The sequence below is a fragment of the Lactuca sativa genome, chromosome 5 (genome assembly GCF_002870075.4).
Source record: "Lactuca sativa cultivar Salinas chromosome 5, Lsat_Salinas_v11, whole genome shotgun sequence".
In the NCBI taxonomy this organism is placed as follows: Eukaryota; Viridiplantae; Streptophyta; class Magnoliopsida; order Asterales; family Asteraceae; genus Lactuca; species Lactuca sativa.
In genome coordinates this window covers 151045630-151069209 of record NC_056627.2, presented here as the reverse complement: position 1 = coordinate 151069209, position 23580 = coordinate 151045630, and the positions used below count along the sequence as shown (strand labels likewise).

General features: G+C 41.7%; 1 long non-coding RNA gene across 1 annotated transcript; it reads right to left on the bottom strand.

Moving 5' to 3' along the window:
• Positions 1 to 3303: 3303 nt before the first annotated feature.
• Positions 3304 to 4711, bottom strand: LOC111890476 (uncharacterized). Its single transcript, XR_002849879.3, has 2 exons — positions 4306 to 4711; positions 3304 to 4170 (listed from the first exon to the last, which is right to left on the bottom strand). It is a non-coding gene; the product is annotated as an uncharacterized LOC111890476 (long non-coding RNA).
• Between the last annotated feature and the right edge of the window lie 18869 nt (positions 4712 to 23580).

Here is a 23580-nt window from a genome sequence, read left to right as displayed (position 1 = left end):
CCCAATCGATTAGAAATTGGTCTTGTGCGTGAAATATGAACGTACTTCGAATTGGATACAACCGACCCCAATCGCGATCCCAATCGAACCTAATAGCGATCCCGATCGAACCTAATTACGTTCCTGGAGTCGAAATCGATCGCACCTGGAGTCAAAATCGAGCGTCCCAGAAGTCAAAATAGAGCGTACCAGAACTCAAAATAGAGTGTTTGATCGAATTTTATGGGTCGACTGCCATGTCGATTTGGGCGGGAGATAAGTCGCGTTTCACATAGGCTGTTCGATTTCTTCAATCATCGACTCACCTAGATACGATGGATCGATGTTTAGTCTTCTCAATTTTAATTTCACACTGTAATTTGCAAATCTTTGAGATTAGTATATATAGACCTTGTAATCTTGTATCGGATATTCAAACTCAATTTCCATTTCAACTTTCTATCTTCAATTTCGATTTCAACTATTTCTAATTTTCTAGTTTCCACTTTGCATCACAAATTGTGTATTTGATTGTGAAGAATTGCATTTGGAAGAAAAAAAACATTCGGAGTCTCAGCCAACTCATTCCGACAGTGAAACAAAATGCACTCACATTAGTCAGACCCAAGATCAAACAACAATCCATGTTGATAATGAGGTTCAACAAATAGCCCCAAAAAGCAATGTTGAGAAAGATCCAAGAAAACCACTCCATGAATAAGTTACATATGAAGAAGTTCCAGGAAACAACAAGAATAGTGGAGGTTCTAAACGTTGGACTTGTAACCACTGTAAAGACAAATATACCAGCTCTTATACTAGAATCCATGTTCACTTTTTTGGACCTCCTGTGGGGAAAACAGCTGAGATCAAAATGTGTCCGGTTCTTGTTAAAAGTAACCCGTATTATGACATTCTATATAATAGGGTGAAAGAAGCAGAAAAGAATGGTGTTGCTGCCAAATCATTGAAGAATTAGTTGCTCTCAAAAAACTCAGTTTCAAAAAGAAGGATTGAAGATGCATTTAAGATGCTCGAGGGAGAGGAGGTTGACATGAAGATACTTCAAGGATTGTGTGCTAATGGGATTCCATTTAATGTGTTACGGAACCCACTATTCCTTGAAATGATTCAAGCTATTATGAAAGCACCGGAAGGTTACAAGCCACCTTCAGATGAAAAAGCTAGAACTTCGTTGCTTGATCAATGTGTGAGAGAAGTGGGCAAAGAACTTGATCCGGTCAAAGACACGTGGTTAACACAAGGAGTATCCGTTATCTCGGATGGTTGGTCTAATGTAAACAGTGAACCGCTTATAAATGTTATTGCACAAAATTCAGGCGGTGCAACTTTTATATACGCGGAGGCCTTTTCGGGGATTGTGAAGACGGGGGTGGAGATTGCTAAGTTTCTTCAACAAGCTATTGAGGAGATTGATCCAAGTAGTGTTATTCAAGTTCTAACCGATAACATGGCGAATTGCAAGGCGGCTGGACGGGAAATACATAAGGTATATAAACATATTTTCTGGTCCCCTTGTTGTGTACATTCTTTAAATTTGATTTTCAAAGACATGACGAAGCAATTCGATTGGCTGTCCGATACATATAACAGTGGGAACGGTATTGTCACGTTTTTTTAAACCACACACACGCCTTAGCTTTCTTTAGAGAGAACTCGAAATTGCAATTGTTGAAGGTTGCACAAACATGATTTGCATCGCACTATATATTGTTGAAAAGACTAACCGAGTGTAGGGAAGCACTTGCTACAACTATTGTCGTAAACTCATGACGGGAATGGGTCAACAAGGCGGATGAGCACACTCGGGTACTTGCTAATAAAGTGGTAGATATAATTAAAGATGAAGATTTTTGGGATGATATTGTTCACATTTTGGCTGTCACAAAACCTATCTTTTACATGGTAAAGTTTTATGATGGTGAAGGTCCGAAAATGGCAGAAATATATGAACGAATGGACAATATGATGGGTTAAATCAAAGAAGCTATGACTATGAGGGACAATAGATTCTCAATGTATTACAATAAAGTTGAAGAAATTGTGCTCGAAAGGTGGGACAAGATGATTATCCCCCTCCATTGTTTAGGATTTGCTTTAAATCCTAAATATTATGACAAACATTATCTTGCAAAGTTGGTACCAGGAAGCATGAAAAGAAATCCTCCCAACGAAGACAAAGAAGTTATTGTTGGTGTTTTGAAAGCATTTGAAAAAATTTCGGAGAGAAGAAGAAGAGAAACAGTTCAGAGAGCAATTTGCAACCTTTCACATGAAGAAATGAATGTATTCATTGGCTGGGATGCAAGCCGATGTGGTGACTATGGACGCGATTGATTGGTGGGCAACATATGGAGCAAAGACTTCGGATTTGCCGGACGTGGCAAAACGAATCCTCTTGCAGCCGATTAGTAGCTCTTCAGCTGAGAGGAATTGGAGTATATAATCTCATATACATAACATCATAAGGAATCGTTTAAATGGCCCAAGAGCGGATAAACTTGTGTATATTCATTCTAATATTAGACTTTTGTCCCGGTTTTCAGGATCTTACAAAGCCGGACCCAACAAAAAATGGGACATCAATCCAGAAAGTGATCACATTGAATGTTCAAGTGCTCGTCTAGAGGAAATGGTGTGGGAGAACCTTTATGATGAAGGCGTGGAGAATGAAAGAGGAAAAAGGTAGCGGATAAACTAGTTTATGGTATAATAATATTTTTGTTATTAAGTATTATGATGAAGTAATTGTGGTATTTATTTTGTTCCTGTTTTGGTAATTGGTACTTTTGTTATTAAGTATTTCATGTTTGAACTTTGAAGTGTTAAATTGTTAAGTAATACTAACTATACAATACACTGTACCGGTTCGTACCGAAATGAGCCTAACCCCCCTCCCCCCATACGGTATATCTCGCGAACCACATATCGTACCTCGTTCCCCGTATCGTACCCTGTTTCTGGTTACTATGCCATGGACAAGAGAGGAGAAGAAAATGAGAAAAGAGAAAGAATTGACTGTGACATTAGGATGCTGATGGTGTGTCTTAGAACTATGGTGTGTCACCATAGCACGACTAGCCCATACCACCATCACACCCTTAAACCATTATAACAAAGCATGCATGATTGAAATATATATATATATATATATATATATATATATATATATATATATATATATATATATATATATTTGAAAAACAAATAGAAATTTATATTATAAAAAATACTCTATCAAAGCCAGATAATAAACCAAACAATTACAAAAGGATACTTATGAGGGACTTTTCACCCAAGAGCTCCAATAAATACATATATTTATTGTTCATATTCAACAACCAATCATCCGATGTAAAAAAAATGAAAAAAATGAACAATATAAGCACTAACCCATTAGCAAACAAAGTACCCCCTAGGGATTTGACCTTTTCTTTCCTTAACTAATGTTGGTTAGACTTGTGTTTGTTGATCCAATACCATACCAAGGAGTATACATCTGACTCTTTAAAAACGATATTTATATAGACATGTTGTGTTACGTTGTTGGCGTTTGGGGCATTGTTTTGAATGAATGAAATCATAATTTTTCCTTCTAGATTTTCATCTAACAATATGTTAGCACTCTTGACTCTTGATGTCTCTGTGTATTACTTTGTTATCCTTCTCTCAACTGAAGATAATCATATAGTTGAGCCCGCTTGCTACACTTAGTAAATCTTGAGACGTTGTATCCATGTTGAACTTTTACAGGAGTCTTGAAATGATCATCAAGGCTACAATTGCTAGCATACTCGTAGACTATAATCATCTCATTGCCTTCATCACAATAACCAATGAAAGTAATGACCACACCTATATGGTTTTGCCAACATTAAAGATGATAGTCAAGGCTTCTATTAACAGCATCCTCATAAACTATAATCATCTCAACGCCTTCATCACATTAACCATTAAACCGGTTAATGTTTAAACAAACATCAAAGATGAGGGTCAAGGCTTCCATTGGTAGCATATTTGGAAATCATCTCATTGCTTTCCAATGTATAGAGAGTTGTCCTGTGTCATACCAAATGAGTATACATCCGAATATCTGGGATCCACATAGAAGTTGGTACCCGGATAATATTTGCGATCCCTCATCTTCAAACCAAATCAAAACTCAAATCCCTAATTAAAAGCCAGAACGAATACGTAAAACAGAATCAGAACCAATACATAATCGGATTCGTCAATCCCATATTCATATATATAGTCAAATAAAGTACACGCATCAAAAAAAGCAAATCAAAAGCATTTCGATACCTTACACGAAACAAACTGACAAAGGCCACCAGGTGACGTGTTAGGTGAGATATATTCGTCTTCGGTCAACGGATCGTTAAGTCACTTCAGGACTCCGATGAGGCCGTGAGATTCAAGTCGGTGACGGCTGGGAGGGATCAGTATGATGTACAAGAAATAGAAAGGTCAAAGGGACCTAATCAGGATCGATTGCCTCACGATGATGTTTTCGATAACATCATTAAAATTTTATAACCCTAAAAGCTTCACATCTCGTTCTAAATCGAGCTTGAATTTTGTCTGAAAACCGATTCGTCGATTTGGTAGGAGGTGTTAAGGAGGGCAACCGAGCGAAAGAAAGAGGGTAGAGGCGTCGTAACTTCAGTCTTTAGTTTTTGTAGTACTGGACTGGACTGATGGGCTAACGACCTAACGTGAGTAGGCTGAAAACTATGTATTATGTAATTTGTACTATGTAGGGTTACTTCTACAAGTCTATCTTATCTAAAAGTTTAGATTCATGTTTAATATATTTTTGAGATTTTTTAGCCCAATTTCATAAGAAGTTATCGTTTTGAGTTTTAAATTAAAAAAAAAATCCATTAATTTATAATATGTCATTCCAGACTTGTAAAAAATTAAAAATATATCTTCTGTTTTTAATCAAAATTAAAAATATATGTCATTTCAGACTTATTAAAAATTAAAAAAAAAAACCATCAATAAAGTTTTAATCAAAATAATCAACTTTTCATGTTTTATAAAAATTAAAAATATATCTTCTGTTTAATATGTCATTCCAGACTTATAAAAAATATATAACTTGCATTTTTTTTTTGTTATTTACAAATAAACGTTTTCAATTTCATGTTTGAAATATTTATTTCAAAACTCTAATCTTTCAGTTTTTTAATGAAATATCATATTTTAAGACTATCTATCATGTTTTTAATTTTTTTTTTTCAAAGTTACGAAAATTTTCAACAAATTTCCAGACTTTTTCATTACATTCCAAAATATATATTTTTTCGGTTATTGTTTAAAACCCGGAAAGTATATATTTTTTAATTAAAAAAATATTTTTGATTCGACATAAAGAAATATGCCATGCCTCTATTCGAAAAAGTTGGCTTTTAAAAAAAAATAAACAATAATTTCGACAATTTGTAAATACTAGATTCAAAAGTGGCTTGTTTCCATAATATATATATATATATATATATATATATATATATATCCGGTAATACTTTCTTTTTGTAGGAAGATAAGAAGTTTTTTTTCTATATATTTTTGGCGAACAAAACAAATGAATCACTAAATAAATAAAAAATTACATGGTTTATAAAAAAATCCCAAAAAAAAAACATCTCGGTGATTCATTTATACAATGATTTTGTTGTTATTCATTAAAATTGTTATAAAAATGAATTTTTTTTCTTAATTTACAATGAATCATAAAAATGTTTTTTTTGAAATTTTTTCTTGTAAATCATCTTACTTATGAATCATTTAGTGATTCATTTTGTTTTTTCACTTAAATAATAAGTAGAAAAAAAACTTCTAACTTTCCTATCAAAATTTTCCTTCTTATTTGATCTTCTCTCTCTCTCTCTCTCTCTCTCTCTCTCTCTATATATATATATATATATATATATATATATATATATATATATATATATATATATATATATATATATATATATATATATATATATATATATATATATATATATATATATATATTCTAATAAATAAATAAATAAGTTTATTCTCGTATTGACAAATGTCACAATATTAGAAATTCTCATTAATATTAGTAGGCGAATCCCCACGCGTTGCGCGAGAATAAAATTACATAGTTAAAATAATAACTTTTACCAAATTATATTTAATATTTCTACTTTGAAATAAAATGTTAATAGTAAAGCAAACATATAGTTAACATATTAGTTTTATTAAACATTATAGTTTTATTTTTAAGTCATTGTGATATATACAATTATTTGAATTTTATAAACCGTTTAAAATTGTGTATATTATATATCAAATGAATGATAATATAACGGGGTAACGAAACATATGAACAAAAATATGAACTGCAACTTTTAGTAACATAAAAATAGAAAAACAGTTGTTATAACATTTGTATTAAAAAAGATATATATACAACGAATAATAAAAAAATATGAAAAATAAACACTATAACTTTTAATAACATAAAAACACTAAAACATCTATTATAACATTTATATTAACACTTCATATTTAAATTACAAATCTCTTCAAATACATTAATGTTTTTAATGAGAAAAACTTTACACCTTATAAAAGAAAGGAAAATAAAAAATTATTAGTGATTAATAATTAATAACCATAAGTTAAAAACTCAGAGTTGTAACTAATAAATATACATAAATTAAAAAACTTTTGAGTTATAGCGTCAGTTTCAAATGAATGTGGTACTTGAAAATGTATATATTATTATTATTATTATTATTATTATTATTATTATTATTATTATTATTATTATTATTATTATTATTATTGGTTTTGATGCATAATTTTAATCCCTTCCATTATTAAACATAAATATATTTAATTATAAATTTATAGCATAAATAGGTGTGTATACATGTTAAACAAATCACACACACACACACACACACACACATATATATATATATATATATATATATATATATATATATATATTCGTAAATGTCATATGTAATTCTTGTCGTAGTAATATAGATAAATTACTTTCATATGAAGAACATATCATGATAAGTCTATCATACTTACATATAAAATGTTCAAAATTATATTATCTTTTAAATATTGTCTTTTAAATATGTTGTGTAGGATAACCCAACAAAAAAATAATAGAAAATAAACACAATCAAAATAGAAAAACTACAATCAAATAAATAAGAGCATTGGGTTGTTGAATATATAAATAAAGATGTTACATAAACATACATTTAAATCAAAAGAAAAAACTAACATTTGTCAACTTTGCTCAAACAAAAAAAACTTATATCCATTTTATGAATCTTCTTTCTTCATTTAACACCATTCAACCATAGAAACTTGATGACAATTTTCACTAACCTGCAATCAAAATATTTTTCTTGAAAAAGAAGAATCAAAAAGATATTCCAACCAAAACATTGATAATTGGAGAGTCATATTCAAGATTGAGTAATACACACAAATGACATATAAAGATTAAATGAGAAACTGAATATAAAGAAAGAATAGAAAAGCTTCATTTGTTTTGGTTGAAAGAAAAAAATCATATTACCCATTTTTCAAATCATCATATTTGGATCATGAATGCTTTAACTATATGAAAACTTTTGAATCACAATATCTTCAAATTCTTCTTACATGTAAGATTTTATATAACACAAAAGACACAAAAGATTGGTCTTTTTATAGTAAACTTTTCACTAAATGTTAATTAAACATAATATAAGTTATAAAACTTTTGAGTGTTAAATCATAATTAAGAAAACTTTTGAGTTGTATTAGTTAAAAAATGGAGTTTCAAATGAATGTGGTTTGAGGAAGTTAAAAATGGGGGTTTAAAATGCATGAGATTCAAGAAAAATGCTAGCTTTATAAATATGTATGATATATCACCTATCATGCCACATGTCAACCTATTAATTATCCATTTTAAATTTTAAATTTTCACACTAATTATACTAAATTAATAATTGATTCTTTATTTCAAATTTTAAATTTCAATTACATTAAATTATTAATATTAGAACAAAAAATAAAATAAAACTAATATATATTATAAGGTGATATTCTTTCATGTATTTATTTAAATCAACGACTCTATTTTTATATAACTAAAAAAATATCTTTTAGTTAATAATTTTAAAATAATTTATTTGAAATAATTGATTAGTAATTTTAAGCTTTTACTATGAAAGTTTAACTAATTTTATAACCTTAGTTCTCACCGTTTATAAACTTATATATATATATATATATATATATATATATATATATATATATATATATATATATATATATATATATATGCTTAGGTTGTTGTATTCTAACTATTTATTGTGTGGATGTAGGATTGATTGTGGACCAATCATTTTAGTTATTTTAAGAAAGTGATTTATTAATATATTGAATTAAATATAATTGAAAAATATCATCTAATTTAATTACAAGGCAATTTTAGTCAATTAAGATGGATTTAATAAAGGAAAATTGCATATTTTAAGGGACCATAGATTCTATTAATTTTTAAAAACTTATTTTTCGAATTATAATTATTTTAATTCGGACGTTCTAACAGAATATGTTTATGAGTATATTAAAAAATAAAAATATTCTTGATGTAACAACCATAAATTTTACGTCAAATTTAAAAATTTTCAATCATAAATAAAAACCACATGGCATTGTTTACAAAATGTTTTCAAATCATTTTCCATCAGAGTGTCCCAAAAATCATAACATAAGGATGAGGAGCGATACGGTCACGCCTTCGACTTTCCACGATCTCCTGAAGTACCTGAAACAGTAAACTGAAAACTATAAGCCCGAGGGCTTAGTGAGCTACCACCAAAATACCAATACCACACTGACAATACCACAATAGTAATAATCAATTCAATCAACATGCATACTGGCCCATCGGCCTGACTGGACCGCCCTACCTGGCCTACAGTCTGTATGAATCCATCCCGAGCCTTCGGTATGATTGGTCCGCCATGTTGGCCTACAGTCCCCCCCTCGGTCCGCTCATCGGGTATATTGGCCTACAGCATAAAGCAGGATCGCCTCAACCCAGCCACAAGCAAATAATCATGTGCGCATACTATCATATACATGCATATATAAACATCTAACATATCTGTCACACAGTCACACTTGATAGGGTTTTGAGCATTCTAACACTTCCTAAGTGTACATGCAACCCTAATAACCTTGGATTTATGTTTGTCTAATTATCATGCAAAGTTGAATTCCAATGTTATATTCCTATCTAGCATACATGGGGAACAATTTTTAACTTGAATGAAAGATAGAATAACTTACCTCGTTGTTGCTTATGATCCTTGAAACCTTGTGAGCCTAGCACCCTAAGTGTGATGCCTCAAATGCTTCACACAACACCAAATGCAAAGGAGTAAACTTTGAAAGAATCTTACACTTGCAAAAATCGGCCTAGCCCTCACTTGTTCATGTGAAGCCGATTTTGGTGGAGAATGGGTTCCTTATATAGGGTTGACACATCTAGGGTTACACCATGTAAACCCTAATGTGTCATGACTCTTCATTTCCATGACCCATGGGTTTATAACTCCCATGGAGCATCCTATGGGTTTTGCCCAACTTGATAATCCATGGAGCCTCTTAGCCCACTATACAAGTTATGGATGATTTACATAATCAACCAATATATTTAATTAGTTATATTTTGATCACTTAATTAATTCCAAATTAATTCTTGATCAATACTAATTAAATAATACTATTAATATATTAGAACTTATAATATATTAATAAACCACAAGTGTTATTTCTCTCATTTAGTCTATCCAATTGCATGGTGCCATGCAACCCAAATGGACCATGCCGGGTCAGGTCAAGTACATACCAGAAACAGTTATGGACTTAGACACATTATCCAACAACACTGATCATCAATCATAGAATTCTCCTGTAACTAAAGTACCGACCTAGCAGGTCACTAACACACCAATCCCTACGGATCATAAAAGTATAACATACTATCTACCTCGATTCCGAACTAACAAATCATAACCACATGCAACATACCATAACAATAACAACTAACGGGCCGACCTTGGTGCCGTAGACCCTATCGATATAGTGAGGATAACTCACCTTGCAAATGTCGACTCGGAAGATACACTCCAACTCTCGGATGATCCGACACCGGCTCCACCGCCTAAGATCATCGCACAATATGCTCATAAGTCCTTAACCTTATAAGGCACTCCATAACCCAATAGTCAACCCCTGATCAAGGTCAAAGTCCTCAGTCAAGGTCAATAGTCCATGTTGACCTCAACTTGCCGAATACACCCAGCTACTCGTCGAGTCCCTTGAAGCACAATCCAACTCGCCGAGTCATCGAGGTGACTCGTCGAGTTCCTTCGAATCCCGATCAGACCTTAAGGCCACCCGTCGAGTTCCCTCCCTGCGACTCGACGGATATACCCGCGAACATATTCTTGGTTGAAACTCATCCGAATCGCCGAGTCTCATGACAATCTTCATCGGAATCGTCGAGTTGCTCAACCGACTCGTCGCGTTCAATGGCCATCTTCATGCGACTCGCCGAGTCCATTCAGTCCTCTTTCCATATAGATCCATTTTGAGCCATGCAGCGGCTCCAAATCACAGATCCAATCTTCTAGGGCGTGCTTATCATGTAAAGTTGCAAACTTTACGTGCATGCATGGCTTTAAAGGCTCAAAATGGAAAATCTAAGCTATTGATGGGTCTTTATGCACAAAGGGGACCTCAATCACGACTAAAGCTGCAACTTTATGCTTCTAGAATCCAAAGAGAGTCCAGATCTGAAGTTACAACTTCAGAACTAGCCCATAGCTCATCATACCAACTTGATATTCCATGAAAACCCTAAAACTCACCCAATAAAGGAGATCTATAAGGAGAATGACAGTTTGGGTACCTTTTGAAGTTGATATCTGAGATGAGTGTTGATTCCCACACTCCAATTGCTTCAATCTCCTTCTCCTCCAAGTCTTCTCCCTCCAAGGACTCTCTTTCAAGCTTCAAACACACACACAAGGCACACACACGAATAAGGCTCTCAAGGGTTCTTTGGAACTGTAAGGAGGTCAAAGGGAGGCTAAGGTCCCTTTAAATAGGGGTGCAAACCCCGGGAATTAGGGTTTCACTTGCCAGCTCCTACTCGCCGAGTCCCAATATAGACTTGTTGAGTAGGTCACTTAACCCGCGATCCTTCTCGCTGCTACTCAACGAGTAGGTAAACCAACTCGTCGAGTAGGGCCTAACCCAAAAACTCATATTAAATAATACCTGAGAATCGGGGCGTTACAACTCTCCCCCAGTTGAACTAGACTTCGCCCTCGAAGTCCGCTAGAATAAACAATGTCGAGTAATGCTCGCGCATCTCCGCCTCTGGCTCCCATGTCCACTCGGATCCCTTCCGATGTTCCCATTGTACCTTTACCAAAGGTATTTCCTTGTTCCGCAGAATCTTCTTCTTCCTTTCCAAAATCGCCACAGGCCTTTCCACATAGTTCAGGCGCTCATCGAACTGAATGTCATCCAACGATACCACTGCCTCCTGGTCCATAATGCATTTTCGCAATTGCGAAACATGAAATGTGCTATGGATCCGGCTAAGATCCTTCGGAAGCTCTAGCCTATAAGCCGCCCTGCCAACCCTGGCGATAATCCTGAACGGCCCAATGTAATGGGGAACCAATTTTCCCCTCTTCCTGAAGCGGATCACACCCTTACAGGGTGAGACCTTCAGTAGAACCATGTCGCCCACCTGAAATTCCAGCTCAGATCGGCGTCGGTCGGCATAACTTTTCTACCGGTTCTGAGCGGTCTGCAGTCGCTGCTTCATCTGTTGTATCATTTTGGTAGTTTGTAGAACTACCTCTGTCCGACCCATCACTCTGTGCCCAACCTCGCCCCAGCAGACTGGGGTCCTACACTTCTGCCCATACAACAACTCGAAAGGCGGGGCGCCAATACTGGAATGATAGCTGTTGTTGTAGGCGAACTCTATAAGCGGTAGGTGGGAATCCTAACTCCCACCGAAATCAATAACACACGCCCTCAACATATCATTGAGGGTCTGAATGGTCCGCTCACTCTGCCCATCAGTCTGCGGATGGAACGTCGTACTAAAATGCAGTCGTATACCCAGTTCCTCATGGAACTTCTGCCAAAAATGGGAAGTGAACCTGACATCTCGATCAGAAACGACAGAAACTAGAACCCCATGACGAGAGACAACCTCTCTGACGTACAGGTCAGCCAACTTCTCTGCCGACGAACTCTCCCGTATGGCTAGGAAATGGGCACTCTTGGTCAATCGATCCACGATGACCCATATAGCATCGAACCCCCTTGCCGTATTCGGCAATTTCGTGATGAAATCCATCGCGATCCGTTCCCATTTCCACATGGGAATCTCCAGAGCCTGTAACTTATCATGTGGCCTCTGATGCTCGGCCTTGACCATCCTACAGGTCAAGCACCTCTCAACAAACCAAACAATATCTCGCTTCATACAAGACCACCAATAACTCGAACTCAAATCACGGTACATCTTGGTGGCTCCCGGGTGAATCGAAAAACGAGACTTATGAGCCTCCTCCATCACTGTCTGTCGGACCCCTCTAGACATCGGAACCCAAACCCGACCGTAACGGGTAAACAATCCGCGGCTATCCTGAACAAACCGGGCGCTTTCGCCCTTAATCCTATCCAACTTCCAGTTCTCTGGCCTCATGCCCTCAATCTAAGCATCCCTGATCAAACCCATCAGTGGGGAATCCACCGCTATCCTTATAGACCTGGTTGGGGTCGAGGACCTAGCTGACTTGCGGCTCAGAGCATCCGCAACCACATTCGCTTTACCAGGATGGTAAAGGATCTCACAATCATAGTCCTTGACCACATCCAGCCACCTGCGCTGCCTCATGTTCAGGTTCAGCTGATCCATGATGTGTCTCAAACTCTTGTGATCCGTGTATATAGTGCAACAGACCCCGAACAAATAGTGCCTCCAAATCTTGAGAGCGAAGACCACTGCTCCCAACTCAAGATCGTGCGTGGGGTACCTCGTCTCATGCGGCTTCAGCTACCGCGATGCGTAGGCTACCACCCGTCCTCTCTGCATGAGGACTGCCCCCAAGCCGGTGATAGATGCATCACAAATTACCACAAGAAACTCCTGATGTATGAGGGAGATTTCAGAGTCTCCCACTGCATTACTGCCTGCACCTTAGCCAGATCGACCAAAATCCCCTCCCGGTTAACGAGATGTCCGAGGAACTGGACCTCTCGTAACCAAAACTCGCATTTCGAGAACTTGGCATACAACCGTTCTCGCCTTAGAACCCCCAAAAGCTCCCTAAGATGCTCCTTATGCTGCTCTCGAGTCTTGAAATACACTAAGATATCATCTATGAACACGATGACCGAGTGATCGAGCATCGGTCTGCAGACTCGGTTCATCAGATCCATGAACATCGTTGGCGCATTGGTGAGCCCAAACGGAATCACCACGAACTCGTAATGACCATAACGAGACCGAAACACGGTCTTCTCCACGTCCTCCTCCCTCACCCTGACCTGGTGATATCCTAATCTCAAATCAATCTTGGAAAACCAAGACGCACCCTGCAGCTAATCAAAAAGATCATCTATCCTCGGGAGTGGATAACGGTTCTTCACCGTTAGCTTGTTCAGTTCCCTACAGTCAATGCACATCCAGTGTGAACCATCCTTCTTCCTGATGAAAAGGATCAGTGCTCCCCAGGGTGACTACTCGGACGAATAAACTGCTTGCCCAACAGCTCCTACAACTAAGATGATAGCTCCTGCATCTCAGGCGGTGCCAGTTGGTACGGTGCCTTGGCGATAGGGGCCGCACCTGGCACTAAGTCGATCCTGAACTCAACCTGCCTCTCCGGAGGCACTCCGGGTAACTCCTCCAGAAACACATCAGCAAATTCCCTCACCACCGGGACCTCAGATACCGAGAGCTTCTCTCTAACCCGCGTATCTACCACATACGCCAAATAACCAGCACACCCGTGATGAATATACTGTCGAGCCCTGGCTGCTGAACAAAACCCTGATCCCAACCTGTTGCCCTCACCATATACTACAAGTTCTCCTCCACTTGGGGTTCGAACCACCACCCGTTGTCTCTCACAGTCAATCATCGCGCCAAAGCGGCTAAGCCAATCCATCCCTACAATCACGCATACATCCCCCATGGGGATAGGAATCAAATCTATCGGGAAGGACACCCCGAAAATCTCTAACTCGTATCCCTGGTAGACCGAAGAAGCAAATACCCCATGCTCATTGGCGATCGAAACTCGCAATGGACACTCAAGATCATCTATCGACACACTGAACCCTCTAGTGAAGGATTGAGATACAAACGACCGACTCGTCCCCGAGTCAAATAATACCAAAGTTGGCAAAGAATTTACTAAAAACGTACCTAATCATAGGTACAATCAATAAGCATAACACAAATACAATAACTGAGACAGAGAATAGAAACGTACCAGCAACCACATCTGGTGTTGACTTGGCCTCCTCGGCTGTGAGCCGGAAGGCACGACCTTGAGCCTTCGGAGGCTCCACCTTGACTGGCCTCCCATCTCCAATCCTCGCAACAGCTGGCGCGGAACCCTACGCCGGCTTGGCGGTGAGCTGCGGACAGTTGGTCTTCACATGACCAACCTGATGACAATGGTAACAAATCCTCATATCCTTAGGAGGGGCAGACTGATGGCAGTCCCTGGCATAGTGCCCCTCCTTGCCACATTTGTGGCACCCACCTCCTGCTCTACAAACTCCCGAATGAACCCTGCCACACTTTCCACAACTGCAGCTCTACTGACCCCCAGACCATGTATCAGCGGTCTTAGACCGCTTAGGCGCCGGCTGAGAATGTGCCGGTGTCTGACGCTGCTCCTTCACTTGTAGCTCTATCTCCAACTCACGCCGCTTCGCGGCTTCTTGAAGGTCCAGGAGGGTATCACATCGATGTGTAGACACGAACTGTCGAATATCTGTCTTGATTATACTCAGATAACGCCTCATCTGAGACTGCTCTGAAGCGAACTCCGGGCAAAACATAGCCCTCTCCGTGAACATACGGGTAATCTCCATCACAGACTCCCTGTCCTGTCTCAAGGTCAGAAACTCCTGCACAAGCCGCTCCCGCTCAATGCGTGGAACGTAGCGGGTGCGGAACATATCTCTAAACTGCTCCCAAGTAACAGCAGCCCGCTGATCATCAGTATACGACCTAGTCGTCAGCCTCCACCAGTCCTTTGCCCCAAGCCTCAGCAGGTTCAGGGCACACCTGACCTTTTGGTCAGTAGGACATGAGCACGTGAAGAAACAATCCTCCACGTCAGATAAACACCTCATATCCCTAATCGCATCCTGTGTACCATCAAACATCGGGGGCTTTGTATTATCAAAGTCCCGGTACTGGAAAGCCCTGACGGCTCCTCCTCCAACCCCTGCCGTAGTTACAGCCGAAAGTGGCTGCATCGGCAGCTGTCTCTGTTAGAGCTGCATCGGCAGCTGTCTCTGTTAGAGCTGCATATCGCTCATCAAAATACTCAACCATCGCGGTCTTAATTGACCCAAACATCTTTGGCAGCTGCGCTCGGAACGCAGCAGCAATCTCGTCGTGCATGATCTCCCGGATCCTGGCATCCAACTCCTCTGTCCTTATCTGAACCACGGGCTCGGGTGCTACCGTCACCTCCAACCCTCCGTCTCCCGACCCCGATCCTAATCCTGATCCGGATCCCGAAGCAACACGTCTCGTCACCACCATACTGAAATATATAGAAGTCATCAGATAAATAACATAATGTCAGGAGACCAAAACCCAAAAACCCTAGGGACTGTGACTTCCTTGCTACGCGTATGGATCCTGTGCTTTCAGTTGTACGGGCCCATACTACCTTCCACACCTACCCATATTTGTCTCAAGTATCACCACAACACCCTAACAATATCATCAACATAGGAAATGCGCTCAACCCTTATTCTAGGGGAATACCAAATACCTCGCATCTAGACTCACCACTTATCACGACTCTCACATCCATGAAACTTCCATCATCCCCTACAACGCTAATGCATGCTAGCTGCACATAACACTGGACCCAATATGTAACAACTCAAATTTTTCAACAAATTTTTCATTTTTAAAAACATAAATGTTTCTATTTTAAACAATGCATAAATAGTTTAATTATTCTGTCAAATACAATTATTCTAAATCCCAAGATCATAAAGACAATCTCCAGTGTGTATCGATCATGCCGGCGCCTTCCCACGGTCCTCGCTAGTACCTGAAATACATGCACGACAACTATAAGCATAAATGCTTAGTGAGTTCCCCAATATACAACTTACGCACATACGCCTTTCCAGGCCCGACCTTTCGGTCCATGTGTCTCAGGGGACTTCCGTCCCTGCTGGGTAAACCTTCCGGCCTTACCCACGCCGACCTTCCGGTCCATCACACATCATATCGCCTTCCGGCCCATAATATAATCGCCTTCCGGCCCATAACATACATAGCACACATAACAAATAACTTACCACATATAGCATACATATCACATATCATATCCGACCTTCCGGTCACACAGTCAAACCCTTCCGGGTACAGTATAGTGAGAAAACTCACCTCGTAGAAGCTGAACGCTAGAAATTCCCGAAATGACTCGTGCACAACCGACGAGCTACAACCTCCCTATAGCATTTCATATCTCATTAATACTTATATCTTCTAAGTGTGACTATCCCTAAGAAGTCAGACTTAGGTCAACTCTGGTCAACGGTCAACTGTCAACTCGACCGGACTCGGCGAGTACCATGACGACTCGGCGAGTCTGGACGTCTTCCAACTTTCTGAGATTCCTTATCTACTCGTCGAGTACCCTCCTCGACCCGACGAGTTACTCCTGGAAGAATCGCGGGGCCACCCCGACTCCACTCGCCGAGTCTGAAGAACAACTCGGCGAGTCCCAGTAAATCTTCAAGCTACTCGCCGAGTCTGAAGAACAACTCGGCGAGTCCATGCCATGCAGACGAGTAACTGCTTCCTGAGATAGGCCTCGTCCCGAATTTCACATGCATGGGACCTGCTGGACCTCTAAAGGTCCTACTACAAGATTATAGTCGTGGGTAACAGGGCACTACATCATCTAATCACTAAATGGGTTCTATAAACCCTAATTTCATAAACACATCAATATAGCAGAGCACACACGAATTCTTACCTGGATGATGTATTCTCTGTATTCCCAATCCTCAGAATGTGACCCCTTGCTGCTCCTTTAGCCAATCCTTTCTCTTCCTTGCACAACCACTCTTCTTTACCCAACAATGGCCTAAGATCCTTGCTCCAGCTGCACCCAATCGATCTAGGGTTCTTCTCAGAAGGCTAAAACGAACAATGACGGCCAATGAGTCCCTTTTATACGTCCCAAACCTGAATGGTTAGGGTTTCCGCTAAACAGCGTCGACTCGCCGAGTCCATACCTGGACTCGTCGAGTCCAGTCGCGATCCCGCGACCAAGTCTGCGATCCTACTCGGCGAGTCTAGGCCCCAACTCGCCGAGTCCCCTCTTAAATCACCCAAAAACATAATTTAAACAATACCTGAGATTTCGGGCTGTTACAACTCTCCCCCACTTGGATTAGACTTCGCCCTCGAAGTCTCGCTCCGCAAATAGTTCCGGATGCTGCTCCCGCATCTCGCGTTCCGGTTCCCAAGTCATTTCCGATCCCTTACGGTGTTGCCATTGAACCAACACCAAGGGTACCTCCTTGTTCCTCAGGACCTTGATCTTCCGATCTCTGATCGCCACTGGTCTTTCCGCATAATTCAGGCTCGCATCCACCTGAATATCCTCCAATGGAACCACTGCCGACTCATCGGCTATGCACTTCCTCAGCTGTGACACATGAAAAGTGTCATGGATCTGACCCAACTCTGCTGGCAGTTCCAACCGATAGGCTACCCGGCCTATCCTTGCAATCACACGAAATGGCCCAATATACCGGGGCCCCAACTTGCCTCTCTTCCTGAACCGAATCACTCCTTTCCAAGGAGAGACCTTCAGGAGAACGAAGTCGCCGACCTGAAACTCAAGCTCGGATCGGCGCCTGTCTGCATAACTCTTTTGCCGGCTCTGGGCGGTCAATAACCTTTGTCTCACTTGCTGGATCTGCTCTGTCGTCTGTAGCACGATCTCCGTGCTGCCCATCACTCTTTGTCCCACCTCTCCCCAACAAATGGGAGTCCGACACCTCCTACCATACAACAGCTCGAAAGGTGGCATACCAATGCTCGAATGGTGGCTGTTGTTGTAGGAAAACTCTGCCAATGGCAAATACGCATCCCAACTACCCCCGAAGTCTAACACACACGCCCGGAGCATGTCCTCCAGCGTCTGAATTGTCCGCTCGCTCTGACCGTCTGTCTGGGGATGGTATGCGGTACTAAAATGCAATTTAGTACCCAGCTCCTCATGGAATTTCTTCCAGAACCTGGAAGTGAAGCGCACATCGCGGTCTGACACAATCGAAATCGGCACCCCGTGCCGAGATACCACCTCCCTCACGTATATCTCCGCTAACTTTTCCGCTGAAGAACTCTCACTGATGGCAAGGAAGTGTGCACTCTTAGTCAACCTATCTACAATCACCCAAATTGCGTCAACTCCCCTAGCAGTCCTTGGCAATTTGGTGATAAAATCCATAGTGATCTGTTCCCACTTCCACTCGGGGATCTCCAATGGCTGCAACTTGCCATGCGGTCTCTGGTGTTCGGCCTTAATCCTACGGCAGGTCAAGCACCTCTCAACGAACCATGCTACGTCCCTCTTCATACAGGGCCACCAATATTCCTTCCTTAAATCCAAATACATCTTTGTAGCACCGGGATGGATCGAGAATTTCGATTTATGAGCCTCTTCCATCAACGTAATACGCGTACCGCCCACGAACGGCACCCAAATCCGACCCTGAAACGTCATAAGGCCTCGACTATCCTTGACAAACTCTGAGATTAACCCCACAACCCGCTCTTTCCTCCTCATTTCTGGTCGCACAGCCTCTGCCTGGGCTCCACGAATAGCGTCCAACACTGGAGTCATCACAGTCAGTCTCAAGCATACATCTCGCAATGGAGTGCTCTCCGCCCTGCGGCTCAATGCATCGGCTACCACATTAGCCTTGCCTGGGTGGTACAGGATCTCACAATCATAATCCTTGACCACATCCAACCACCTCCTCTGACGCATATTTAGGTTGGGCTGATCCATCAAATACTTCAAACTCTTATGGTCCGTGTAAATCGTACATCGAACTCCATACAAGTAGTGACGCCAAATCTTGAGAGCGAACACTACTGCCCCCAACTCTAAATCATGCGTGGGATATCTCGCCTCATGAGGCTTCAGCTGCCTCGACGCATAAGCTATCACATGACCCCTCTGCATCAACACTGCACCCAATCCTGAAATCGATGCGTCGCAATATACCACGAAATCTTCCATCCCTTATGGGAGAGCTAATACCGGGGCTTCGCACAATCTCTGGCGAAGTGTCTCAAAGGAGGTCTGCTGCTCGGGCCCCCACGAGAATGCCACACCCTTCCAGGTCAATCTGGTGAGTGGCACTGCGATCTTGGAGAAATCCTTGATAAATCTCCGATAATACCCTGCCAACCCAAGGAAACTCCTGATCTCAGAGGGTGACTTCGGCACCTCCCAACTCATCACCGCCTCAACCTTGGCCGGATCGACTAATATCCCTTTCTGATTAACCACATGTCCTAGAAACTGGACCTCCCGCAACCAGAAGTCACATTTGGAGAACTTTGCATAAAGCTTCTCCGACCTCAATACCTCAAGGACCTCCCTCAAATGCTCCTCATGCTGCTCTCTAGACCTCGAATACACCAGAATGTCGTCGATAAATACAATCACTGACCGATCCAACATCGGCCTGCATACCCTGTTCATGAGATCCATGAACACCGCCGGGGCATTGGTGAGTCCAAAAGGCATCACCACAAACTCATAATGCCCATATCGCGTCCTAAACGCTGTCTTCTGGACGTCCTCTTCCCGTACCCTCACCTGATGGTATCCTGATCTCAGATCGATCTTGGAAAACCAAGATGCTCCCTGCAACTGATCGAATAAATCATCGATCCTCGGCAACGGGTAACGGTTCTTGACCGTTAGCTTGTTCAACTCCCGGTAATCAATGCACATCCGGTGTGAACCATCCTTCTTCTTGACGAACAGAATAGGCGCTCCCCATGGCGAGCTGCTCGGCCGAATGAATCCCTTTCCCAGCAACTCCTGGAGTTGCGAGGACAACTCTTGCATCTCTGGAGGTGCAAGACGATAGGGCACTTTAGCAATAGGCGCGGCCCCCGGAACCAGATCGATACCAAACTCTACTTGCCTCACAGGAGGTACTCCCGGCAGTTCCTCGGGAAAAACATCTGAAAACTCACGCACCACAGGGACCTCCTTAACTGACTTCGGTCTCTCGGAAACCTCCCGCGTATCCATCACATACGCCACAAAACCCTTACAGCCCTGCTGTAGACACTGTCTCGCCCTAGCGGCCGAACAAAAAGCTGATCCTGAACGGGTACCCTCACCGTACACCGAAAGAACTCCCCCACTATGGTCTCGTATGGTCACCAACTGACGCTCGCAGTCGATGACAGCGCCGAATCGGCTCAACCAGTCCATGCCCACGATAACACAGACATCCCCCATCGCAATAGGAATCAGGTCAATCGGGAATTCAACCCCGAAAATCTCTAGTACACATCCCCGAAGAACCTCCGTAGCACGAATCACTTTCTCGTCAGCTATAGAAACTCGCAAAGGTCGACTCAACGACTCACGACTAACGCCGATCTGCTGACTAAAGGTTAGGGACACAAAGGACCTACTCGCACCCGAGTCAAATAACACTAAGGCAGGCACAGAGTTCACAAGGAAAGTACCTACGCGCATAATAACATAAGCATAACATATCAACATTAAAATAATTACATGAATTACAACATACCTGCCACAACATCGGGCGCAGCGCGGACCTCTTCCGCAGTCAGCTGAAAGGCTCTTCCCCGAGCCCTCGGGGCCTCGGCCTTCACCGGTCGAGTCGCAGTAACTCCGGCAGCAGGTGCAGATCCCTGAAGAAGCTGAGGGCACTCGGCCTTCCTATGGCCAGTCTGGTTGCAATGAAAGCAAACCGTAAATCCCTTGGGACACTCCCTAGCAATGTGCCCCTCCTTGCCACACTTGTAGCAAGCACCTGATCGACATACTCCATCATGACTCTTGCCGCACTTCCCGCAAGTGCGACTCTTCGACCCTCCCGTTCTCGAATCAGCGGACTTGGTCCGCTTGGCTGCCGGCTGGAACTGAGCCGGTCGCCGGTCCACCCGCTGAATCTCAGCTTCCTCCCGAGCCTGGGTCTCCAACTCGATCTCACGCTTCCTGGCATTCGCCTGAAGCTCAGCAAAAGTATGGTAAGTGGAGTTTGACACAAACTCCCGGATCTCCCTCCTCAGAACACCCAAGTACCGGCTCATCCGTGCCTGCTCTGTGGCCACCAGCTCGGGGCAAAACATCGCCCTCTCATGGAACTTCCGCGTGATCGCCGCCACCGAATCAATACCCTGCTTGAGGGTTAAGAACTCCTGAACCAATCGTTCCCGCTCCACCGGGGGAACGTACTCATCCCTGAACATGGTAGTGAACCCCTCCCATGTCACTGCCGCAGTCTCTGCCAAAGTGAAGTTCGCCGTCACGAACTTCCACCAGTCCTTTGCTCCCAGACGGAGCTGGTTCAAAGCGAACCGTACCCTCAGGTGCTCCGGGCATGAACAAGTGTAGAAGCACCCCTCTATATCTGCGATCCACCTCATCGCAGCAATCGGATCCTGCGTCCCATCAAACTCTGGCAGCTTCGTGTTGCTGAACTCTCGGAACAGCAATGAATCACCCCCCTGTGGCCTAGCAGCGGCCACAGCTGCGGTAGCTGCAGCGGTTGCAGCCTCAGTCAATGCGGCGTACCGCTCGTCGAACGTCTCCATCAGGGTGGTCTTGATAGACCCAAACATCTCCGGGATCTCAGCCCGGATCGCCGCCGCCACCTCCTCGTGGATCATCTGACGAATATCCTCGTCACTCACACCGCTCGTACTTGCCCCGTGACGCGGTCTAACCATGATATCTCTGAAATACAACATAAAACTATCAGAGATTCTATCGAGTATAATCGTACTCGACACGCAACCCTACTCAGTACCAGATGTCCAGGGATTCTTACTTGGGCCTCCCACTGACCCGGTGTCCTCGGTAGTACGGGCCCAATACTACCGACCACACCGCATCAATGTTCATCCCAAGTCCTCCTCCCCAAACTCCGGATAGTGAGTACTCTACTCCTGATACGCTCTATCCACCCGCATACTAGCAAAACATCTCATATAGGCAACTTCCCTAGACTAAGGCATCACAAATCAGGCCACTCTAGTCTTATCATGAATATCTAGTCTTCTAGCATGCATAACAATTCATATCATATAATATTGTAAGGTATTTTGGGGATCTTTACCGTTCGGGCGCTGACTGATCGTACACACTGCTTCTTTCTTGCTTACCACAAAACCATTTACAAAAGTTTATGCATTTATTTGAAAAGTTTCCTCAAATCCTCGGTTTGAGTTCAGATACCCCCCCCCCCCAAGGTGCACCCGAATCCCTCAAACCAAGGCTCTGATACCAATTGTAACAACTCAAATTTTTCAACAAATTTTTCATTTTTAAAAACATAAATGTTTCTATTTTAAACAATGCATAAATAGTTTAATTATTCTGTCAAATACAATTATTCTAAATCCCAAGATCATAAAGACAATCTCCAGTGTGTATCGATCATGCCGGCGCCTTCCCACGGTCCTCGCTAGTACCTGAAATACATGCACGACAACTATAAGCATAAATGCTTAGTGAGTTCCCCAATATACAACTTACGCACATACGCCTTTCCAGGCCCGACCTTTCGGTCCATGTGTCTCAGGGGACTTCCGTCCCTGCTGGGTAAACCTTCTGGCCTTACCCACGCCGACCTTCCGGTCCATCACACATCATATCGCCTTCCGGCCCATAATATAATCGCCTTCCGGCCCATAACATACATAGCACACATAACAAATAACTTACCACATATAGCATACATATCACATATCATATCCGACCTTCCGGTCACACAGTCAAACCCTTCCGGGTACAGTATAGTGAGAAAACTCACCTCGTAGAAGCTGAACGCTAGAAATTCCCGAAATGACTCGTGCACAACCGACGAGCTACAACCTCCCTATAGCATTTCATATCTCATTAATACTTATATCTTCTAAGTGTGACTATCCCTAAGAAGTCAGACTTAGGTCAACTCTGGTCAACG